Below are 21,647 nucleotides of genomic sequence, written 5' to 3'. Positions count from 1 at the left end.
AAACAACTCTATGCAAATAAACTGGAAAATCTAGAAGAAATAGATAAATTCCTGGAGACATACAGCCTCCCAACACTAAACCAGGAAGAAGTTGAATCTCTGAATAGACAAATAACAGGCTCTGAAATTGAGGCAATAATTAATAGCTTACCAACCAAAAGAAGTCCAGGACCAGATGGATTCACAGCCGAATTCTACCAGAGGTACAAGGAGGAACTGGTACCATTCCTTCTGAAACTATTCCAATCAATAGAAAAAGAGGGAATCCTCCCTAACTCATTTTATGAGCCCAGCATCATCCTGATACCAAAGCCTGGCAGAGGCACACAAAAAAAGAGAATTTTAGAGCAATATCCCTGATGAACATCAGTGCAAAAATCCTCAATAAAATACTGGCAAACCAAATCCAGCAGCACATAAAAAAGCTTGTCCACCATGATCGAATGGGCTTCATCCCTGGGATGTGAGGCTGGTTCAACATACGGAAATCAATAAACGTAATCCAGCATATAAACAGAACCAACAACAAAAACCATATGATTATCTCAATAGATGCAGAAAAGGCCTTTGACAAAATTCAACAACGCTTCATGCTAAAAACTCTCAATAAATTAGGTATTGATGGGATGTATCTCAAAATAATAAGAGCTATCTATGACAAACCCACAGCCAGTATCATACTGAATGGGCAAAAACTGGAAGCATTCCCTTTGAAAACTGGCACGAGACAGGGATGCCCTCTCTCACCACTCCTATTCAACATAGTGTTGGAAGTTCTGGCCAGCGCAATCAGGCAAGAGAAAGCAATAAAGGGCATTCAATTAGGAAAAGAGGAAGTAAAATTGTTTCTGTTTGCCAAAGACATGATTGTATATCTAGAAAACCCCATCATCTCAGCCCAAAATCTCCTTAAGCTGATAAGCAACTTCAGCAAAGTCTCAGGATACAAAATCAATGTACAAAAATCACAAGCATTCTTATACACCAACAACAGACAAACAGAGAGCCAAATCACGAGTGAACTCCCATTCACAATTGCTTCAAAGAGAATAAAATACTTAGGAATCCAACCTACAAGGGACGTGAAGGACCTCTTCAAGGAGAACTACAAACCACTGCTCAAGGAAATAAAAGAGGATACAAACAAATGGAACAACATTCCATGCTCATGGGTAGGAAGAATCAATATCGTGAAAATGGCCATACTGCCCAACGTAATTTATAGATTTAATGCCATCCCCAACAAGCTACCAATGACTTTCTTCACAGAATTGGAAAAAACTACTTTAAAGTTCATATGGAACCAAAAAAGAGCCCGCATTGCCAAGTCAATCCTCAGCCAAAAGAACAAAGCTGGAGGCATCATGCTACCTGACTTCAAACTATACTACAAGGCTACAGTAACCTAAACAGCATGGTACTGGTATCAAAACAGAGATATAGATCAATGGAACCGAACAGAGCCCTCAGAAATAATGCCACATATCTACAACCATCTGATCTTTGACAAACCTGAGAAAAACAAGCAATGGGGAAAGGATTCCCTATTTAATAAATGGTGCTGGGAAAACTGGCTAGCCATATGTAGAAAGCTGAAACTGGATCCCTTCCTTACACCTTATACAAAAATTAATTCAAGATGGATTAAAGACTTAAATGTTAGACCTAAAACCATAAAAAGCCTAGAAGAAAACCCAGGCAATACCATTCAGGACATAGGCATAGGCGAGGACTTCATGTCTAAAACACCAGAAGCAATGGCAACAAAAGCCAAAATTGACAAATGGGATCTAATTAAACTCAAGAGCTTCTGCACAGCAAAAGAAACTACCATCAGATTGAACAGGCAACCTACAGAATGGGAGAAAATTTTTGCAATCTACTCATCTGACAAAGGGCTAATATCCAGAATCTACAATGAACTCCAACAAATTTACAAGAAAAAAACAAACAACCCCATCAAAAAGTGGGCAAAGGATATGAACAGACACTTCTCAAAAGAAGACATTTATGCAGCCAAAAGACACATGAAAAAATGCTCATCATCACTGGCCATCAGAGAAATGCAAATCAAAACCACAATGAGATACCACCTCACACCAGTTAGAATGGCAATCATGAAAAAGTCAGGAAACAACAGGTGCTGGAGAGGATGTGGAGAAATAGGAACACTTTTACACTGTTGGTGGGACTGTAAACTAGTTCAACCATTGTGGAAGTCAGTGTGGCGATTCCTCAGGGATCTAGAACTAGAAATACCATTTGACCCAGCCATCCCATTACTGGGTATATACCCAAAGGATTATAAATCATGCTGCTATGAAGACACATGCACACCTATGTTTATTGTGGCACTATTCACAATAGCAAAGACTTGGAACCAACCCAAACGTCCAACGACGATAGACTGGATTAAGAAAATGTGGCACATATACACCATGGAATACTATGCAACCATAAAAAAGGATGAGTTCATGTCCTTTGTAGGGACACGGATGAAGCTGGAAACCATCATTCTCAGCAAAATATCACAAAGAGAAAAAACCAAACACTGCATGTTCTCACTCATAGGTGGGAATTGAACAATGAGAACACATGGACACAGGAAGGGGAACATCGCACAGCGGGGCCTGTTGTGGGGTGGGGCGAGGGGGGAGGGATAGCTTTAGGAGATACACCTAAGGTTAAATGATGAGTTAATGTGTGCAGCACACCAACATGGCACATGTATACATATGCAACTAACCTGCACATTGTGCTCATGTACCGTAAAACTTAAAGTATAATAATAAAAAAAAAGAATCTGAAAATTCACTCCTCAGAGTGTGTGTCAGAAGGAATACAGCATGTTCTCTCTTCAGATGTCCTCTGGAGGTCAGGTGCCACGCTTGTTCAATACCAGACCTTGTCTACTCAAAGGTAGCTTTTTGCGTCTGCAGGGAAGCCCATACGAAGCTATAGTGTAGTATTGTCTTTACATGAATCAACAAATTAGCAAAATAAAGGAATCAAAGAAAAAAAAAACCTCCAGGCCAAGCATGGTGGCTCATGCCTGTAGTCCCCGCATTTTGGGACGCTGAGGCAGAAAGATTGCTTGAGCCCAGGAGTTCAAGGCCAGCCTGGGCAACATGGTGGGACCCTGTCTCTAATTAGTTAATTAATTAATAATTAAAAATAAACTTGGAAAACAAAACCAGGGAGAAACTAATGAATCGATGTGTTACACCTGCATATACTGAACGAAAGTATAAACCAAGTATATCTCAAAATAAAACCCAGCCCTAAAAGCTCTTTCTGGAAAGTAACAAATTCTATACAACCATAGGATTATTAGGTATAAGGTATAAAAATCAGGATATTAATATAGTCAATTGTTATGCCCATAGGCTTCTGAGAATTCATTTAAACATACATTATCAGTGATTACTCAATATAAGCTCTCTTTAACAACAGGAAAATAAAGCTCAGCAGAACATCATGTCTCATACCTGTAATCCTAGCACTTTGGGAGGCTGACGGGGGAGGACTGCTTGAGCCCAGGAGTTCAAGTACAGCCTATGCAAAATACCAATACCTCAGCTCAAACAGACAAAGATTCTTATGTTCTGGTTAGTTTGGGTTTCTTTATTCAAAGCAATAAAATTTGTAATTTTCTCCCTAAAAAATCTGCACCTATTTCATTACATTTCCTCTTAGTTATGGTTTCAATGCTGTTGTGAATAATACTTTCTTTTCCATTATGTTTTGTAGTGGTTATTACTGGTTTGTATAAAAAGTATTGATTTTATATGTTGATCTTGAAGCATAGTGTACTACCTTGCATGTGGTAAGAGACCAATAACTGTTTAATATTATTTCTATGTAGACAATGATATCATCTACAAATAATGACATTGTTATCTTTCTTTTTTCTAATTCCCAAATTTCTTATTTCTATTTCTTCTTACATTACATAGTCGGGGATCTCCAGCACTAAACAACAGAATTAACAGCATCTTGTTTCTAACTTAAATGGAAATGCACTGTTTGATAGTTACTACAGGTTTTGGTTCTCTCTAACAGGTAACTTAGCTAGTTTTCCTAGTTTGCTGAGATTCTTGTGTCATGTATCATGAATAAACATGATAATCATGTGGTTTATTCATGTTTATCTATATCAGCTGAGATAATCATATGTCCCCCCATTAATCAGATAATATACCTACTATGTGCCCACAAAAGTAAGTAAATAAAAATCAGATATATAGCATAACATTAATGAATTTTTGGATGTTGGATCATTTTTGCACTACAGAGATAAATCCTACTTAGTCATGATATGTTCATATTGCTAACTTTAGTTTGCTTGTCCAATCATAAGAGTGATCACACAACACCTTTTTCTTATACTCCCCTTTCTAGTTTTAGTATCAAGTTTATACTATCTTAATAAAAATGAGTTGCATTGCTGTCTTTTTCTATTGTCTGAATTAGTTTATATATGATAAGACTCACCTATTTCTTGAAAGAACAAATCTATAAAACCATCCAGAGCTTGAGGCAGTGTGGTTGGAGGGCGGTTGATAGTTTATTCAGGTTTACACTTTCCCCTTGATACAATTTTCGTGATTTACATGTTTCTAGAAAGTGTCTGCTTTATTTCTATACTCACAAAACTTTTCGTGCATTCTCTGATTTTTTTAAATATTCACTAAATCTATAGTTATCCCTTTTTATTATAATACTGTTTATACATTTTCTCATCTTTTCCTCAGTCTCGCTAGAGGTATATCTATTTTATTAAATAATCAGCTGTGTTTTTGTTTGTTTGTTTGAGACAGAGTCTTGCTCTGTTGCCCAGACTGGAGTGCAGTGGTGCAATCTTGGCTCACAGCAACCTCCACCCTGCACCGGGTTCAAGTGATTCTCTAGCCTCAGCCTCCCAGGTAGCTTGGATTACAGGTGCACCACCACGCCAGACTAATTTTTGTATTTTTAGTAGAGACGGGTTTTGCCATGATGGCCAGGCTGGTCTCAAACTTCTGGCCTCAAGTAATCCTCCTGCCTTAGCCTCCCAAATTGCTAGGATTACAGGTGTGAGCCACCATGCCCAGCCTCATCAGCTTTTGACTTTGTTAATTCCATTACTTATTTTCTGCTACATTAATAGCGGAATCTTTTGTTCCTTCCTTGTACTTTATTCAGGTTTACTCTGGTTGGTTCATTGCTTTTTAAAAATCTTTCTGAGCTAGGTATTTCACCGTTTTTTGATTTTTGAAAAAGATGTGTTCAAGGTAATAAATTTCCCCTAAGTCCACTAATTCTAATATGTGGTTTTTTATTAAAGAGTTCAAAATATTTTGTTTTGATTTCTTCTTTAACTTACAAATCACTGGAGTTCATTTCTAAGTTTCCAAATGCATGGAAACTTGTTATTAGAGAACACAGTATGTTATATAATATTAGTTCAAAAAAATTTGATGAGGTTCTTCTTTTGACCTCAAATATAATTTTTGCAAATATTCCATGTATACTTCAATTTAAAAATTATTTTCTCTATTTACTCTGCACAGATGTATATTTTATCACCCTTACTAATTTTGTTGTTAATCTATATTATTAATGTTTTCTTACTGAGGTACTGATTTCTGAGAGTATTACATTAAAATTACCTAGTGTGATTGTAAATTTGTCATTTTTTCAATATATCTGTTATTTTTGCTCTTTATGGGCCCTGCTTCTGTTATTAAACACAAATATTTTCCATCTCTTTATTTTCAATGTTTCTGTATTGTTTTGCCTTGTGATTCTTGCAAGCAACATATCTGATCATTTTTTAGAAGGCAATTTTGTGATGAGTGATGTTTATCTGATTTCTGTCATATTGTCCCATGTGTCCTGTTTACCAATTCATTTTTCTTTTTTTCATTTTGGATTGATACATTTTCCTGTTTCTTTTGCTTCCCAACTGCTACTGTAGTGTCCACAGCAGCTAACACGTGAAATATTTCTCATGATTGGTAATTTTATAAGCCTCTCACTCTCCCTCAATTGCAGCTTTACTGAAGGATGACTGATTTTATCTCTAAAATACCTTCTAAGACCCATTAAAGAAACTTCATGCTTGCTACCTAGTTTGTATGTTGAGGAAGACCATTCCAGATATACTTACAAATTTTGGTGAGAATCTGTTTAGTCTTTTTCACATGATACGGTAACAGAAAATTGACCATATTTTAATATGTGTATGTAAAGAATAATATGTATATAATAATGGAACTATTTAAAATCTAGTTAACAACAAATTAATAAATGCCAGGTCTGTCCCATAGACCCTGGCTGACAGATGAAATGAGTACTCAGACACAGGTATGCAGTTTAAGAGCAGCTAGGTGACTGCCTGGCTCTAGTGGCCAGAGAGCAGCCTCAAGAAGCTGGAGCTGCTTGTTTTTATTCAGTGCAGGCACAATGCCAAAAACCTGGAGTCAACACAACCTGTAGGTAATTCACATTTTTTTTCTCCTTTCTGAGAACTTCATGTGCAGATGATCAAAGGTCAGTTCCTGGTCAACATAAGTAAACAAGCCTGTTTAAGATTAATTACCCCACACTCCCTTGTACCTACTCCTTGACCTCTGACTCAGGGTTATAGAACAGCTGCCTTCAGCTATTCTCCCCCAGGGCTCTGCAGAACCTTCTGACCTTTGAGAAGGTTTGCGTCCTTTCCCTATAGTTTTTCCCACTACTCTGACGGATCCCCCACAAATAAAAGGTATTCTGCTTTACTTGATAATCTTATTTTTTATAATTTCTATGAAAACCCTATCCTCTTGCCATTGTTTTGAAACCTCAAAAGTATTCCTTGTAAAGGGTTTCCAAATATATGACCTGGAGAACAAAACAGAAAAATCAAAAGAAAGACAGTACTCCAGGGGAAAAATATCAAATTTGGATAAATTGATTAATACAGTAAAAGTCCAACATGACTATTAATCAAAATATGCAAATTAAAATGTTACAAATTTTCATCTATTAACTTGTCAAAGATGAAAAAATAAGGAAAGTTGGGAAGAAATTGCTATTGATTAAATTAGGTAACTTGTATGGTATTTGACATGTAGTTGGCACATAGTAATTATTTAATAAATACTACTAAATGTATTATTGCTCTTAATATTATAATTTTATTTGACAAGGCTAGTGGGAATGTTAACTGGTAAAATATTTCTAGAGATTATATCAAAATCCTTAAAAATGTTTATTCTCGGCTGGGTGCGGTGGCTCACACCTGTAATCCCAGCACTTTGGGAGGCCAAGGTGGGCAGATACCTGAGGTCAGGAGTTTGAGACCAGCCTGGCAACATGGGGAAACCCCATCTCTACTGAAAATACAAAAAAAAAAAGCCGGGCATGGTGGCATGTGCCTGTTATCCCAGCTAATCAGGAGGCTGAGACAGGAGAATCGCTTGAACCCATGAGGTGGAGGTTGCAGTGAGCCAAGATGGCGCCACTGCACTCCAGCCTGTGTGACAGAGCAAGACTCTGTCTCAAAAAAAAAAAAGTTTATTCTCTTTGACCCAGGAAGTATGTGAATTTCAGGATTATGTGCCAAAGAAATAACTGGATAAGTACACAGTGATACAAGTTCAATGATGGTTATTTCACCACTGCTTAAAAAAGTAAAAATATTAGTCTATATAGTCAACAATATGAAATTGGAAAACTAAATTCTGATATTTAGTATATAGTTTGTGAAAACATTAAAAACGATGGCAATTATATCTTTATGGGGGAAATGTTCATGATTACTATATTTTCAAAAGGCAAATATAAAATTATACATATAATAAAACTCAACCTTTCCTCCAGAAAAACCTCAACTTTGTAAAAATAAGATTATAAATATATGTCTGTATTCTATGCACTAAATTATACAAGCTATATATCAAATATTAACATAATTTATTTTTGTATTTATCTTAATTTGTGGGGTTTTAAAATAATTAGCCCGTACTTATAATCTTATGAATCAATCTTATTTTAAAAATAAGTCAGTTTAAACCTGTTGTGGCAATTTTGCTATCATTCCTGTCCCACTCTCCTTCTTGTTCTTGTTCTTAGCTATTTTGGCTATGTTAAACTTGCCTTTGTTAATCCCGGATACTGATGAGTTGTTGCTGTGCTATGATTTTGACCTCCCGGTAACTCAACCACTTATGATCTTAATCTCAGAGTTTTAACTTGATTCTCCTGGTTGAAACTTTCCTGGTTCCAGTCCATGACTCTTTAACCTATAACCAAATATACACGGCTCCCTTTAGCCTATAACCAAATGTATGCAAGTCCCTCAGTATAAACTGATACTTCCAGTTCAACATCAGATTAAGAGTACATGCTGAGATTTCAAATACTTAGAAATCTATTTTAAGTTTTTGAAAAGCATATATGTAGAAAAACACAATAACTAGACCTGTAGGAAGGAGGTATTATTACATACTGATACTCATTATTATGAAAAACTGTTAAATCATTATTATGAAATCTTATTACAGACCGATCCTGGTTCAAAATACTCACATCGCCAAGAATTTTTAACTATCTGAAGCTCAAGTCTTTGAAGTATGATAGTGGGGAGAATGAGTAATGGCTTATTCAGGTTTTTTCCCTCTTCTTGATGTAATTATGGTAATTTCTACAGTTATGGAAAAGTATGTTTTGTTTGTTTCCAAATTTATTAACAAAACTTTTCATAGCACTCCTGTGGTTTTTAAAAATCTCTCCTAAATCTGTAGCTATTCCTCCTATAAAGTCTAAAACTGTTTAAACATTGTATCTTTTATCAGTCTTGCTAGAGGCACGCCTATTTTTAGTTTTTTTTCTCAAAAATCAGTTTTTAATTTTGTTGATTCCACTGTTTGTTTTCTACTACACTAATTCCTGTTCTTGTACACAAATGCTTATAGCAGCTTTATTTGTAATACTCATAAACTAGAAACAACCTAAATATCCATCAATGAATTCTGGTATATCCAACAAAATGCTACTCGGCAGAAAAGGAACAATTAGTGATACTCGAATATGAATGAATCTTAAAATTATGGTAAATAAGTAAGCCAAAAAAGGTACATACTGTATGATTCCATTTATATAAAATTCTAGAAAATGCAAATTAATCTACAGTGACAGAAGCAGATCAGTGGATGCCTGGGAACAGGAATGAAGGAAGGATAAAAAAGGGGCATGAGGAAATTCTGGGGTGATGGAAATACTTGTCATCTTGATTGTGGTGATGGTTTCACAGGTGTATACATATATCAAAACTCATTCAAGTTGTTCAAGTTGTACAATTTAAATATGTAGAGTTAATTGTACATCAGTTATACCTTAAGAGAGCTGTTGGCCAGGTACAGTAGCTCATGCCTGTAATCCCAGCAATTTAGGAGTCTGAGGCAGGAAGACTGCTTGAACCCAGGAGTTTGAGATGAGCCTGGGCAACATGGTGAGACCCCCATCTCTACAAAAACTTTCAAAATTAAAAAATTAGCCAGAAGTGGTAGCATGTGCCCATAGTCCCAGCTACTTGGGAGGCTGAGGTGAGAGAATCACTTGAGCCCAGGAGGTCAAGGTTGCAGTGACCTGTGATCCCACCTCTGCACTCCAGCCTGGGTAACAGAGAGAGACCCTACTTAAAAAAAAAAAAAAAAGAAAAGGAAAAAATAAGCAGTTAAATAAAAGCTAAAAAGCATAGAGATAGATGAGTACACAAAGCACAGAATCTTTGTAACTAGGCACAATTTAGCTTGATTAGCATAGCTCCCTATAAAAAGGGAAATGGTTCCTTGGTTCTTATGGTTGCAGCAGAGATCTGCTCAGGCTATTTTAAGAGGTTTTACTATGAAGATACGGCTAGACTCTTATGCTACTCCAAGAACAAAGTGCCAAAGTATAATATGGTCTAGTGACAACTGAAACCAGAAGGCAGGTCTTAGAAACAACTAATATAATCATCTCTATTTGAAGATGTGAAGTTTTTATTTTCCTGTCTCTCCTGGTAATTTTATTTTTCTTTACTCATTTTCTCTCTACCCATTGGCTTCCCCTGTTCCTAGTTTCTGTTTCTCTATAACTTTAGCTTGCACATGACAATCATGAGCTATTGGTGAACTTTCAGTTGCCCACAACCAACACCTCTGCTTCTATGACTTAAATTCCCAAGACAGCCAATCTGATTGACTAAATTCATCATTTTGTGCCAGGCTATTGGTAAAATCCTGACTGGCTCATGAATTGACTTCTGTTAGGTCAGACTGCATATCCCTTGGCCCAAACAGCCATAGGCCAGAGGCAGCAAGGTCACTGATAGTTCAGAACACAGCTGCTTGGGGAGCACAAGAGCTACGCAGGGCAAATTCCCATAGAAGCAGATATAAAGGCAACAGCCAGTTCTTGACATCTCTAGTAGACTCACTTTATGCTGAAATTATGTCATCAACCAAGTGACCTACACATAGCCTGTGGGCCTCTTGTTGGTCGTATCAACTGAAGAAAAAAATAAATCAAACTTTTAAAAAATAGTTTTATTCAGAAGTCTTACTGAGGACTGTAGACCACAGACTACAGCATGGGAGCTGTTCTGTCAGACTGCTTCAGCACAATATTTCAGCTCATGGCTAATAAATAGGTAGCAGGAGTTTAGTATGTGAAAAATCATACCAAAGTTGGGTACAGTAGTACATCTGATTTATTCCATCAGATGCTATCTTATGTGCAGGAAAAGTCAAGGACAAGGGTCATTTTTCTTTCAAGGAATATAGTGACTCAGGCAAGAGATGTGGGGGTATGGTGATGTGCTCTATCTTGTTTGTCCTCAAAGCATCCCTCTGTCTCAGAATCAGAGACTTTGTGAAATCATGCTGGCAAGCAGAAATGAGCAAGTATGACTTCTTATCTTTGCTACTTTGTCTCTCAGGCATCTCCTTATATGACCATCTTATTCTGACTCTTGCCAACACAAGAGTTCCATTAATATTACTGTTTGGTCTCAGATATTTCCAGTTTCTTTTCAAATCCCTCCAGGTATAGTCCTCTCACTCTAGTTCTGGATTATGCTCTATTCTTTGGCTGTCAAAGGATTTTGGCATTTGAAGGTGGCATTTACTAAGCACAGTGTGTCTGATCTAACCATATAAGCATTCTCTTTGTCCTTCTATTGGTTTCCAAGACCTAGGAAATCCTACTCTTGCCCCTAACTTGTTTCTCTCTGTTTTCTGACTGGAAGAATGTACACCACATGGTAAAGACTGGTTTTACCCTTTGGTAAATCTCAGCTCCTTCACCTATTATGGTCCAAATTAGAATCTGAGTTTACTATCTGATCTTATTTGGGAAAACTGATAATTTCATATTTCTGAGTCTGCAAAGTTAAAAAGGTCTATCTGTGGTTCCAAGGTGACATACCTCCTAAGGGCCACCTAAAAATGAATATACAGATTAATCTTTCAAATGTAAAAGAAAGAAGTCGTTAAGAGAGAAAACCTCACTAAGTATTAGTTCCTGGGATCTAAGCCAAATAGCTACATCTAGTGCCTGAAGTAGGATCAACAATTTTTAAGCATGACTTTTGCTCTATAAACAGAAGTGTCAATGAATGTGAAACTGGCTTTTCACTGGCAAGGCTGACAAAGCCTTAAGTAACACCAGATGCTTGGCAGTGGTACAATCATAAATTACTTTCGTATGAAATAACTTTTTATAAAAACATAATGTAATGTGCCCAGTTCTATTACTATTGCTACAGAAGACAAAACAAGCATTTGAGAAAAAAAAAAAAAAAAAAACATGGAAAAGAAAAAAAAAATCAGGTACCAAAAAATGCTGTCGTTTAAAAAAAATTAGTTTTATAATTACAATTCAATCATCTTTTTTTCTATTTATCTGAGGGAAAAAAATATGAATGCTACCAAGAGTTTTGCACTTGGCTCAAACTCACCTTCTCTCAAACTACCGTCATAATTCTTAATAATTTCAATATTCACAAAGATGATCCCTCCAGCAACATGGCCTCTCAGTTCTCTGGCTTCCCTTCCTACAGTAATCCTGCTATATACTTCAAAAGCTCACTCCACGATGACAACCTAGACCTTGACTTTACTATAACTGCTCCTGTTCTACCTAACCACTACCCTCTATCATTTCAGCTCATTCTCTCCAATCTTCCAGTTCCATTAACTTTTCAAACTCACTAGGCATGCCAATGTATTGAACCTATTACCTCTGTATTTTTATTCACCCCTCACATCCTTACTTCTCAAGTGTAAAGAAATAGGAGACAGTGTATATTGATATAATAATTTTATACTCTTTCCTCAAACTTCCAACATTTCCTCATTCTCTGCTAATGACCTTATTTCCTATTTCATTGAGAAATAGGAACAATCAGAAGAAAGTCTCCAACTATTTCCTCCATAATGTCTACCAATCTATGGGCATCTAAACTCATATACTCTTACTTTCCTTTCTGCATGAAGGTCTTCTCCTCAGGAATATATGACTACATATAAGATTTTGTATTTAACTCCAAAGGATTCTCAGATCCATTTTAAGTTTATTCAGGAACTGCAGGTTAAGAACCACTAACCTGGAGAACTAAAGATAGCCTATCAATTATATCATATGCCCATGGGTTAGGGAGAGATGCGGTGGAGGCCAAAGCAACTTTATCTTGGGTGCTACTTTGCAATGATGACTTCTGACTCACCCTATTTCTGAGAACACCTGTAAGATTTATATTGTATCTATTGTCCCTTGTGTAAGGACACATAATTAAAGTAAGTCCTGCCCTTAGGTCAAAATGATCTTGATGTTATTATATTTAAATTATGCTATACGTCTCTCTGAGTCACTCTTTCCTTATGGTATATAAGTCCTAGGTCTGGGGAAAATGGCACTGAGATCTGACACTTTGTTGCCCAAGCTGAAGTGTGGTGGCACAAACACAGCTGAATGCAACCTTAACCTCCCGGGCTCGAGCAATCTTCCTGCCTCAGCTTCTCAAGTAGCTGCGTGTACAGGTGTGTGCCACCACACAAAGGAAATTTTTTACTTTTTGTAGAGATGGGATCTCACTATGTTGTCCAGGCTGGTCTCAAACTCCTGGGCTTAAGCCTCCTGCCTTGGCCTCCCAAAGTGCTGAGATTATAGGTGTGAGACACTGTTCTCAACCTTGATGAACATATATGCAAAAATCCTCAACAAAATGTTAGTAAATCAAATCCAGCAGCACATCAAAAAGCTAATCCACCAGGATCAAGTAGGCTTTATCCCTGGGATAAAAGGTTGGTTCAACATATGCAAATCAGTAAATGTGATTCATCACACAAACAGAACTAAAGATAAAAACCACATGATCATCTCAGTAGATGCAGAAAAGTCTTGATAAAAGTCAACATTCCGTCATGTTAAAAACCCTCAACTAACTAGGTACTGAAGTGATGGCTCAAAACAATAAGAGTCATCTATGACAAACCTATACTGCCAACACCATACTGAAGAGACAAGGATGCCCACTCTTACCACTCCTATTCAACACAGTACTGGAATTCCTAGCCAGGGCAATCAGGCAAGGGAAAGAAATAAAAGGCACCCAAGTAGAAAGAGAGGAAGTCAAGATGTTGGAAGTCAGCAACATCTCTCTTTGCAGACAATGTAATTCTATACCTATAAAATCCCACAGTCTCTGCCCAAAAGCTCCTAAGTCTGATAAACCACTTCAGCAAAATTTCAATGTACAAAAATCAGTAGTATTTTCTTTTTTTTGAGACGGAGTCTCACTCTGTCACCCAGGCTGGAGTGCAGTGGCACGATCTCAGCTCACTGCAACCTCCACCTCCTGGGTTCAAGCAATTCTCCTGCCTCAGCCTCCTGAGTAGCTGGGATTACAGGCATGTGCCACCACACCCAGCTAATTTTTGTATTTTTAGTAGAGACAAGGTTTCACCATGTTGGCCAGGCTGGTCTCAAACTCCCGACCTCAGGTGATCCACTCACCTCGGCATCCCAAAGTGCTGGGATTACAGGTGTGAGCCACTGCACCCAGCAAAAATCAGCAGCATTTCTATACACCAACAATGTTCAAGCTGAGAGCCAAATCAAGAATGCAGTCCAATTCACAACAGGCACAAAAAGAACAAAATACCTAGAAATATAGCTAACCAGGGAGGTGGAAGATCTCTACGAGAATTACAAAACACTGCTCAAAGAAATCACACACAACACAGAAAAAATAGAAAAACATTCCATGCTCATGGATAGGAAGAATCAATATTGTTAGAATGACTATACTTCCCAAAGCAATTTACAGATTCAATGCTATTCCTGTCAAACTACCAATGGCATTCTTCACAGAGTTTAAAAAAACAATATTTTAAAATGTATGTGAACCAAAAAGGAGCCCAAATAGCCAGGGCAACCCTAAGCAAAAAGAACAAAGCTAGAGACATCATGCTACCCAAATTCAAACTATACTACAAGGCTACAGTAACCAAAATGGCATAGTACTGGTACAAAAACAGACGTAAAGACCAATGGAACAGAATAGAGAGCCCAGAAGTAAAGCTGCACACCTACAACCATCTGATCTTCAACAAAGTCAACAAAAACAAGCAATGCGGATAAGACTCCCTATTCAATAAATGGTGTTGAGGTAACTGGCTACCCATATGCAGAAAATTAAAACTGGATGCCTTCTTTATATCATATACAAAAATTAACTTAAGGTGGAGTAAAGCCATAAATGTAAAAGCTAAAACTATAAAAACTCTGGAAAATAACCTAGGAAATACCATTCTGGACACAAGCCCTGGCAAAGATTTCATGACAAAGACGACAAAAACAATTGCAACAAAAATGAAAATTGACAAATAGGACCTAATTAAAGTAATGAGCTTCTGCATAGCAAAATAAACCATCAACAAAGTAAGCAGACAACCTACAGAATGGTAGAAAGTATTTGCAAACAAAGATCTAATATAAAATATTTGCAACGAAGGTCAATATCTAGAATCTATAAGGAATTTAAATAAATTAACAAGCAAAAAGCAAACAATTCCGTTAAAAAGTAAGCAAAAGACATGAACAGATACTTTTGAAAAGAAGAGAGACACGTGGCCAACAAGCATATGAAAAAATGCTCATCATCAGTAATCAATAGAGAAATGCAAATCAAAACCACAATGAGATACCATCTCACACCAGTCAGAATCTCTATCATTAAAAAGCCAAAACATAACAGATGCTGGCAAGGTTGTGGAGAAAAGGGAACACTGGCCTGGCACATTGGTTCACACCTGTAATCCCACTACTTGGGAGGCCGAGGTGGAGGATTGCTTGAGTCCCAGAGTTAGAGACCAGCCTGGGCAACATAAAGAGATCCCACTTCTGCAAAAAATTAGCCAGGCACGGTGGCCTGTGCCTGTAGTCCCAGCCACTTGGGAAGCTGAGGAAGGAAGATGGTTTGGGCTGGGGAGGTCGAGGCTGAAGTGAGCCATGATCACGCCGCTGCACTCCAGCCCAAGTGACAGAGTGGCACTCTGTCTCAAAAAAAGGAAAAACAAAAAGAAAAGGGAATGCTTATACACTACTGATGGCAATGTAAATTAGTTCAGCCACTGTGGAAAGCAATGTGGCGATTTCTCAAAGAACTCAATACAGAATTACCAGAAATCCCATTACTGGGCATATACCCAAAGGAATATACATCATTCTACCATAAAGACACACGCACATGTATGTTTATCGCAGCATTATTCACAACAGAAAAGACACGGAGTCAACCTAAATGCCCATCAACTGTAGACTGGATAAAGAAAATATGGTGGCCGGGCATGCTGGCTCATGCCTGTAATCCTAGCACTTTAGGAGGCTGAGGTGGGCAGATTGCCTGAGCTCAGGAGTTCAAGACCAGCCTGGGCAACATGGTGAAACCCCATCTCTACTAAAATACAAAAAAAATTAGCTGGGCGTCGTGGCATGTGCCTGTAGTCCCAGCTACTTGGGAGGCTGAGGCAGGAGAATCGCTTGAACCCGGGAGGCAGAAGTTGCAGTGAGCCGAGATCGTGCCACTGCACTCCAGCCTGGGCAACAGAGCAAGACTCCATCTCCAAAAAAAAATAAAATAAAATAATAAAATATGGTACATATATACCACGGAATACTCTACAGCCATGAAAAGAAATAAGATCGTGTCATTTGCAGCAACACAGATGGCACTCAAGGTCATTATTCTAAGCGCATTTACACAGGAACAGAAAATGAAATATTGGCCCAGCGCTGTGGCTCATGCCTGTAATCCCAGCTACTCCGTAGGCTGAGGCACGAGAATCACTTGAATCTCGGAGACAGAGGTTGCAGTGAGCCGAGATTGGGCCACTGCACTCCAGTCTGGGAGAGAGAGTGAGACCCTGTCTCAAAAAAAGAAAAGAAAAGAAAAGAAAAAATATCAGAAGTTCTCACTCATAAGTAGGATCTGAACATTGAGAGTACACATGGACACAAAGAAGGAAACAACAGACACTGGGGCTACTTGAGGGTGGAGGGTAGGAAGAGGGAGATCAAAAAACTACCTATTGGGTACTACACTTATTATCTGGGTGACAAAATAATCTGTGCACCAAACCTGTGACATGCACTTTACCTATATAATAAACCTGCACACGTACCTCTGAACCTAAAATAATTTTTTTTAAAAAATAAGGTGAATTTAAAAATATGTATATTGATGGGGGTGAAACTTAGAGAAAAATTAGAGTCATGGGACTCATCCCAGCAAGGTGGGAATCTTCAAATGGTTATTAAGAAATGGAATGAATAAAATGGAAATTGATGGGGTTAAAACAAAGGTCTTAATACAACACTACCAAAAGTTCAGTGGACCAAAGGGAGCCCCTGCTGGTCCCTCAACATTAAAGGGCCAATTTTCTGTATTTGCCCGATTGGAGAAATTGTAAAAGAGAAAGCTGACCAACAACTGCCTGAGGTAATGTTGAGGTGGTTAATGAAGATATACAAAGTTCCTTGGCTCAATTCCCTACTGGGAACACAAAGTGTTTTTCACCAGAGGCTTTTTTACAAAATGATCTTGGGTGGAGAAGAAAAGTTTCTGGGTCTAGAACACAAAAATGTAAAGATTGATAGGATTATGAAAGTTAAAAAGTTTATAAATAAACTTTACATAAAGTTGTGACACCTTTACTTAAACGTTTCATGAAAACGGACATTGTATCTGACCAGAGCATGTTTCTCCTACTTAGTACTGCAAACTAGAAGGCATTTCTAGTAATGGTAAATCTGCCATTTAAGCAATATTAACTGGACATGCTAAATGGGAGCCAGTAAATTGCTCAAGCCCTCAGAGGGTAGAGTAGAAGATGGAGTGCTGGTAGGGATGAAACCTCCACTTGATAGCTCTTTGTGGAGTGTTTACTAGGGGTCATGGAAAAGGCCTGTGAGCACCTCCCAACAACCACTACTGGGACTGTGGACTACAGAATTTCTACTTGAGAGGCATTTCTGCCTTGGAATGGGACATTAACAGAAGCTATCCCTATGACTGGAGGACATAAAATGATCTTGACACCTAAAATACACATGCTGTCTGGAGTGATGTCAGAGAAACACTCTAACGGGGATAGCAGTGCCCAGAAGAGTACATAATAAAATGGGAATGGATCTTGCTACCTGAGGAGTGCAAAGAGGATATACTCATGAGCTGCGAGCCTCTTTCTCTCCTAGGACTGATCCTGGAACTGGTGAGGAGTTGCTGGATACCATAGTACCTGACAAACAGCTCTAACCTAAGAGTTGCTTGGCTTGTGGATGGCAGTTCCAAGGTCATCAGGCAACATCCTGTTTGGAAGGCATTACTCTGATTGAAGAAGAGTCAAGAAAACTTTTTTGTTTTGAGCTCTTTATAACTTATAATGATTAAGTGTATTTTTGTAAGCAAAATTTGTCCTTCTCTCTATATGAGTTCTCCCAAATTTGAAAACTATTTGTGTTATTTTATGGCAATATAGTTATGTACATATGTTCAATATGAATTTTTTCTTTTGTAATAGGACACAATTGGAGACACATTATTTTACCAAGGCTTTGACTGGAATGGTCTATTTTCAGACATGATCAATCTGCTTGGGGAATTGAAGTTGACTGCAGAGAGCCAATAAAAAGCCCGTGGAAAGACTGGTTCCCTAAGAAGTTTCCTGACCCGTGGTAAGTAATGAATGTCACTTTCTAACAGGATCAGAAATCTCAAGATATTTTGAGACCTCAAGAAGAGAGAAATTTGTACAGGTATTATAAATGCAGTCTAATGGTGAATCCTTGGCTTTGCTTCTGGCGTTGAGGCTTTAAAACACTGGAATAAAAAATTCTGACAGTTCTAGCAAAGCCAACTTAAAAGGAGCCTATATGGCTGATCACTATTCCTGCTACAATTTATTCAAATAACCAGGCCAATATAATGAGACAAATTTATTTTGCAAATAAATTGGTCCTAGTATAATTTATCCTTGGTAGAAATAAGAAAACTGGAGAAAAAAAAAATCTTAGATTCTAGCCCTGACCACTGCTTTTGAGTTTTTATAATTTGCCTATAATTTGGACTAAATCCTGAATTATTTCCTGGCTACAAGAAGTCTCTAAAAAGGAACTCGGTTTTAATTTTCTTCATGATGCTTTTAGTTGGCTGCTTACTCGAATAGGCTCCTTTCATTTTTGTTCTGGCATACAAATTCTCTTCTGATTGTAATCCTTGTGTGGATTGTATTTCTACTATTCAAATTATTGATGCTATGTATCTTTTGTTGTTTTACTTCCGAGAAAACTAAAGTCATGGTATTCTGAAGACTAGAGAAATTCAACGAAGCCTGTCAATCTCCCTTGTTTGAAATCCCAAGGAGTATGTTGGCAATGAGAAACCAATATGGCCCAGTGGGATTTCAAAGGCTCTGGGACCATTGCAAAAAAGAAGGGTGCGTGAGACTCTACACATGAATTAGTGGAATGTGGAGGACAAAGCAACTCCACCTAGGATGTTAATCCACCATGTGGACTTCCCCTGTTCTGGGAAGGCTTCTAAGATTTCCCCTCTCTCTATTGTTTCTTGTGTAAAAGCATGTACTTACTGTAAATCCTGCCCTTAGATCAAGACAACTTTGACGTTATTGTATTTCAATTGTCCTACATGTCCCTTCTGAGTCACCCTTTCCCTGTGGTATACAACCCCTGGGTCTGAGGGGTAATGGCACTGGGATCCACCACCTTGTCTCACTGCCGCCTGAGATGCAGACAGCGCTTCTGTTTTTAAGTCTCCATTAAATGTTTCTTTTTGAGAAACGTTAATATGTCAGCCTCTTTCTTTAGCCTCTCAGCTTCCTTAGACTTTGGAGCGTAGGTCTGTATAGTCCTGCTTACCTTGAAATAGATGGGTTAGGGAGAAGGAACACCAGGGAGACGTTCGAATTATTTCACCTAAAAATGTAGAGAAGATTTGTGAAACAGTGCTTAATTAATAAAAAGGTATTTCTTGAGAGATGGTTCCATTCCTACTACTGGCAAAAATGTAGATGAAAGATTGTTTGGCATGATGCCAAATATTACCCTATAAATTACTTCCTAATTGCAAAGGGAAAACTATAACTTTACCATAGAAAGAACTGTCTGTCAATAATCAAATGATCAAATAGCATTGTCAACAAAGAGTCAAACTTTGTAAAATATTGAAGAGATTTATTCCGAGCCAAATATGAGTGATTATGGCCCACGACACAGTCCTTGGGAGATCCTGAGAACATGTGCTCAGGGTGGTTGGGGTGCAGGTTGGTTTTATATATTTTAGGGAAATATGAGACTTCAATCAAATACATTTAAGAAATACATTGGTTCAGTTCAGAAAGACAGGACAACTTGAAGCAGGGGTGGAACTGGGGGGGTAGGCGGGGGGAGGTTCCAGGTTATAGGCAGATTTAAACATTTTCTGGCTGACACTTGGTTAAGTTTATCTAAAGACCTGGAACCAACAGAAAGGAAATGTCTGGGTTAAGATTAAAGGATTGTGGAGACCAAAGTTCTTATTGTGCAAAGGAAGCCTTCAGGTGAGAACAGAAAAGCATTCTGTTATCTCTCTCCTTCAGAGAGAAGAGATTGTAAATGTTTCTTATCAGACTTAAGGTCTGTGTTGATGTTAACATCACTGAGGTATAAAGAGGCATGTCCAACCCCCACTTCCCATCATGGCCTGAAGTAGTCTTTCAGGTTAAACTTAAATTTTAGAGTGCCCTAGCCTACGAGAAAGTCCATTCAGATAGTTGGGGGGAATTTAGAATTTTATTTTTGGTTTACAGCAAGCTTGTCCAACCTGCTGCCCACAGACCACATGCAACCCACAGGCCACATGCAGCTCAGGACAGCTTTGCATGCAGCCCAACATAAATTTGTAAGCTTTCTTAAAACGTTATGAAATTTTCTTGCGTTTTTGTTTTGGTTTGTAGCTTATCAGTTACCATTAGTGTTAGTGTATTTTATGTATAGCCCAAGACAATTCTTTTTCTTCCAGTGTGGTCCAGGGAAGCCAAAAGATTGGACACTGCTGGCTTACACCATCACCAATAGTGGGACAAATCTGATATTAAATGCCTCCTAATGTAATACAATATTAACTACACAGTATGACCTTTGAAGTATCCTTATCCAATGTTTAATCTGAACTCCTCAAGCCTCTGGTAACTTGCAACTGATAGGAAATACAAAATCTAGAGGTACAAAATAAATAAAATCGGACAATCCAGCATTAGGGCATTCTTCATGACAACTGCTTGGTATCTTAAATTTGTTTAAAAAGACAGTTATTATTGGGAAAAATGAATCAGATTAAAAGCTTTAGATTAAAAGAAGCCAAAGAAAGTTAAAGCCCAACTTCAATGGGCAATCATTCATAGGATCCTGGTTCAAAAACAAACTATTTACAAAAGGTATTCTGGAGACAACTGGACAACTGGAGAAATGTAAATATTCTCTGGACATTAAATAATAGTAGCGAATAATTGTTAATTTTCATTGATGTGATAAAGGTTATATAGGAAAATGTCCTTGTAGGAGACATATAGCTAAAGTATTCAGAACTGAAGTGTCTTATCTACAACCTACAGATCTGAGAAAAATAAAACCAAAAACCAAAACACACACACATAGGTACACATATAAATATATAAATAAATATGGAAAAATATTTGAATCTAGGTGATAATGATATTGAGAAGAAATTACTCAGGCAGATAGTACGAGTATGGGAGTCCTCAGTGTAAAAAATGAAGTAGAGGTTCCTCTTCAAATGGACTTTCCTTTCCGTCTAATTAGGAATAAACAGTAACTTCTCTTAAAAGCAAAATTTATTCAAAGAACTGTGCTAACATATTGGAGGCCGAAAGAATGAGGTTCGTGATCAACTCAGTATATCACTGGAGGCTATATGAGTAAGCAGCAAACTGTTTCTCATAAATGCAGAACGTTGGCGAACTGACAAACTGCGTATGCCACATAGGAGGACTGCTGAGGGTAGTTATGATCCAGGCACAAATGTTTCTTATGATTAGGCATAATTGAAGCCTGTCAGT

General features: G+C 37.8%; 1 protein-coding gene across 6 annotated transcripts in view; it reads right to left on the bottom strand.

Annotated features, from left to right (window-relative positions):
- The window catches only part of SLC44A5 (solute carrier family 44 member 5), a 514,237-nt gene that overhangs the window by 491,067 nt on the left and 1,523 nt on the right, over positions 1-21,647 (bottom strand). For 3 of the 6 annotated variants that reach the window (XM_054684405.2, XM_054684403.2, XM_054684401.2), the window contains exons 2-3: positions 19,450-19,506; positions 8,125-8,270 (exon numbers count right to left, since the gene is read on the bottom strand). The gene's annotated coding sequence lies outside the window, so the exon portion shown is untranslated. The remainder of the gene's footprint in view (positions 1-8,124; positions 8,271-19,449; positions 19,507-21,647) is intronic. The other 3 variants (XM_054684404.2, XM_063800302.1, XM_016920912.4) reach the window with 1 other exon arrangement.

Source organism: Pan troglodytes, chromosome 1, assembly GCF_028858775.2.
Source record: "Pan troglodytes isolate AG18354 chromosome 1, NHGRI_mPanTro3-v2.0_pri, whole genome shotgun sequence".
Taxonomy (NCBI): Eukaryota; Metazoa; Chordata; class Mammalia; order Primates; family Hominidae; genus Pan; species Pan troglodytes.
The sequence above is the reverse complement of the archived record's forward strand: the minus strand, read 5'-3'. Positions and strand labels throughout refer to the sequence as shown.